This window comes from Loxodonta africana, chromosome 7 (assembly GCF_030014295.1).
Source record: "Loxodonta africana isolate mLoxAfr1 chromosome 7, mLoxAfr1.hap2, whole genome shotgun sequence".
Classification (NCBI taxonomy): Eukaryota; Metazoa; Chordata; class Mammalia; order Proboscidea; family Elephantidae; genus Loxodonta; species Loxodonta africana.
In genome coordinates this window covers 80,022,778-80,026,840 of record NC_087348.1, presented here as the reverse complement: position 1 = coordinate 80,026,840, position 4,063 = coordinate 80,022,778, and positions in this window count along the sequence as shown.

The following is a 4,063-nucleotide window of genomic DNA, read 5'->3' as shown; positions in this document are numbered from 1 at the left end:
TGATGTATAATAGTAACCTGTAACAACCAAGCCCAAAATACCATATCCTCTCCCCACCTTGGTCCCATCCTCCCTTGCAATAACACATTGCTTCCCTCAGTAGCACTAGGATGTGATTTGGGGAGGGGAGAAAGGTCAAGAAATGTGTTTCTACTGGTACAGGTACAATGACAGACATATTGGCCAATGGGACAGAATTGAGAACCCAGATATAAATCCATCCATCTACAGTCACCTGATCTTGGACAAGGGACCAAAGTCCATCAAATGGAGAAAAGACAGTCTTTTTAACAAATGGTGCAGACAAACCTGGAAGTCCATCTGCAAAAAAATGAAACACGACCCATACCTCACCTCATACAAAAAAAAACTAATTCAAAATGGATCAAAGATCTAAATATAAAACCCAAAACTATAAAAACCATAGAAGAAAAAATAGGATCAATGCTAGAGGCCGTACCTAACACACAGTAGTAACAGGATACAAACCATAACAAACAACACAAAACCTCCAGAAGATATGCTAGATAGTTGGTATCTTCTAAAAATTAAACACTTATGCTCATCAAAAGATTTTACCAAAAGAGTGAAAACAGAACCTACAGGCTGGGAAAAAAATTGGGTATGTCAAATCCACGAGGTTCTAATATCTAAAATCTACAGGAAAATCTAACACCTCTACAATAAAAAGACAAATAATTCAATTAAAAAATGAGCAAATGATATGAACAGACATTTCACCAAAGAAGACATTCAAGCGGCTAACAGACACATGAGAAAATGGTCGAGATTACTAGCCATTAGAGAAATGTAAATCAAAACAACAATGAGATACCATCTCACCCTGGCATTACTGGCACAAATCAAAAAAAAAAAACAGAAAATAACAAAAGTTAGAGAGGCTGTGGGGAAATTGCAACTCTTAGGCACTGCTGGTGGGAATGCAAAATGGGACTACCATTTTGGAAAACAAAATGCTGTTTCCTTAAAAAGCTAGAAATAGAAATACCATATGATCCATACCATATGACCTCATTCCTAGGAATATATCCTGGAGAAATAAGAACCATCACACCAATAGACAAATGCACACCCATGTTCATTGCAACATTGTTCAAAATAGAAAAAGATGGAAACAACCTAGATGCCCATCAACAGATGAATAGATAAACTATAGAGTACTATGCAATGATAAAGAACAATGATGAATATGCAAAGAATCTCACAACATGGATGAATCTGGAGGGCATTACGCTGAGTGATATAAGCCAATCTCAAAAGGACAAATATTGTATGAGACCACTACTATAAAAACTCATGAAAAGGTTTATACACAAAAAGAAACAATCTTTGATGATTACTAGGGAGAGGAGGGGTGGGGATAAGAAAACACTAAATAGATAATAGATAAGTGGTAACTTTGATGAAGGGTAAGACAGTACGCAATACTGGGGAAGCCAGCACAACTCGTCCAAGGCAAGGTCATGAAGCTCCATAGACACAGCGAAACTCCCTGAGGGACCAAATCACTGGGCTGAGAGCTGTGAGGACCATGGTCTCAGGGAACATCTAGATCAATTGGCATAATATAATTTATAAAGAAAATGTTCTACATTCTACTTTGATGGGCAGTGTCTGGGGTCTTAAAAGCTTGTGAGCAACCATCTAAGATACTCCACTGGTCTCACCCCATCTGAAGCAAGGGAAAATGAATAAAATCAAAGACACAAAGGGAAAAGTTAGTCCAAACGGCTAATGGACCACAAGCACTACAGCCTCTACCAAACTGAATCTTGCACAACTAGGTGGTACCCAGCTACCATCACCAGCTGCTCTGATCGGGGTCACAATAGAGGGTCCTGGACAGAACTGGAGAAAAATGTAGAACAAACTATAACTCACATTAAAAAAAAAAAAAAGTACAGACTTACTGGTCTGACAGAGACTGGAGAAATCCCAAGAGTGTGGCCCCTGGACATCCTATCAGCTCAGTAATAAAGTGACTCCGGAGGTTCACCCTTCAGCCAAAGATTAGACAGACCCATAACAAAACAAGACTAAATGGGCACAGCAGCCCACGGGCAAGGAAGAGAAGACAAGAGGGGGCAGGAAATCTGGTAACAGGGAACCCAAGGGGAGATGTTGACATGTTGTGGGATTGGAGAATCAATGTGAGAAAACAATATGCATACTAAAAGCTTAAGTAGAAACTAGTTTGTTCTGTAAAACTTCATCTAAAGTACAATTAAAAAGAAGAAGAAGAAATGGTGGCTCTAATGACCTGAGTACTTGCTTCAAATTACCCTCTAAGCAACCCATCTTTAAGAAGCCCCACACCACCATGCCTTGTGGGTTATAATGGCGTCTTCACAGCACTGTAAGAAGAAGTTATATCTGGTGTCCAAACTATTCCCTCAGGAACCAGTAAATATTCCTTCTTCTATCTTTTTGCCTCAAGGAACACTGTGACATGATAGGTTTAGGTCCTCTACCTCTATTAGGGAAGTAAATAAAAGGAGAAAAGGGGGGTCTAAAAACCTGATGAATCTGGAACTCAAGATTTAATTGCCTCTATAAATGCTCCCATCACTCACAATGTCAGCTTCAGAGAGGAACAGCCTTCCAAATAATCTACTGTTGATGCAGGACTAGAAGAATGTTTGCTGCTTTGGGGTGAGGAATTCTCACACACTCGATCCCACACATGTCTGTGTCCATATAAAAACAAAGTTTCAGATACAACTGATGCAGTATTGTCTATATGACTGATTTTCCCTAGTTGCATTGAAAGCATGCAATTCTAGCCCGGACAGACTATGAAATTGTCCGATTCTGGGAAGATCAGGAGAAAGTTAATTTGTGAATAAACCCTGTATGTAATCCTCTTCTTTGGGCCTACTCTTAACATATATTCATCAGAGATCTTCACTGATTTCCCTACAAGGGAATGAGAATTTAAGCTACCAGCCAAGTTCTAAGAATGGGGTGGTTAAGGGGCACCTTTTCAGGCATTGCCTGTAGGGACCCAGGATGAAGTTACTACTGCCTAGGCACCAATTAGTACCTCTCCCTTCTCTTCAAACAAAGTTCTAACAAATGTCTTCCTCTTATTAGGGCCCCAGAGAACATCCTCAGCAGGGAATATTTTGAACAGCATACTTCAGGTTGCCTTGTCAAGAAGAGAGCCAAGGCCCTGCAGCCAGAAGCAAGGAGAGGCTTCCAGTCATGGGGAATAGAACCATCTTGGATTGATGACCCAGAAAGATCTGATCCAGGTAAGGTGAAGGAGAAGACAGGAGCTAGAAAGAGGCATCCCCAGGACCAGCATAGAACATTACCATAGAAGACCTCAAGTAAGATAGGTGGAACAAGAGAGGAAGGGTGGAGCATTAATTAGAAAGTAGAACAAGGCTACAGAAAATGGAAAATGTCCCTTGTGCCTATACTTGAAACGATAGGTAGAAAACCAGGCCAAGACTGGAGCTATGACCTGCAGGTATTGCCATTCACATGTTATCTGAACTTGGTAAAAATTACTTACCAACTCTGGCCCTTCTTAACTAACCACTTGACATTTGGCCCTCAACTCAATAAGCAAAACGACTCCTGACAATGCTGCCAGATTAATCCATGGGAGGACATTAAAGGCTATGAAGAATTTAATCATTACATTGGGTTAAAAAAGTATGGGAAAAGCTGAATGTGTTCATCTTCAGAGGAGAAGACTTGAGATGTCATGCATGATTCTTCATGGATTCTTCAAATTCAGGAAGAAATTCTCTGTGAGGAAAAATAATGTTTTATGGAGCAAAAGGAGAAGCAAGAACACATGAAATTTATACCTCAGAACTTAGTTAGACCTGCGTGTTTTGAGAATGATAATCCCTTGTCAGAAAAAGAGAGATCAACACAGGCTATATTGGAAGGCACTAGCACAGGTTAGATTGGTATGGCCAGTACCCAGATTCAGATCATCCATTGAGGAGCAGCAGCTGCTAAGAGTACTAACCCAGTTCTAGAGGGAGAAAGGCATAAAGACTCAGTAAACATAAAATCTGTGATA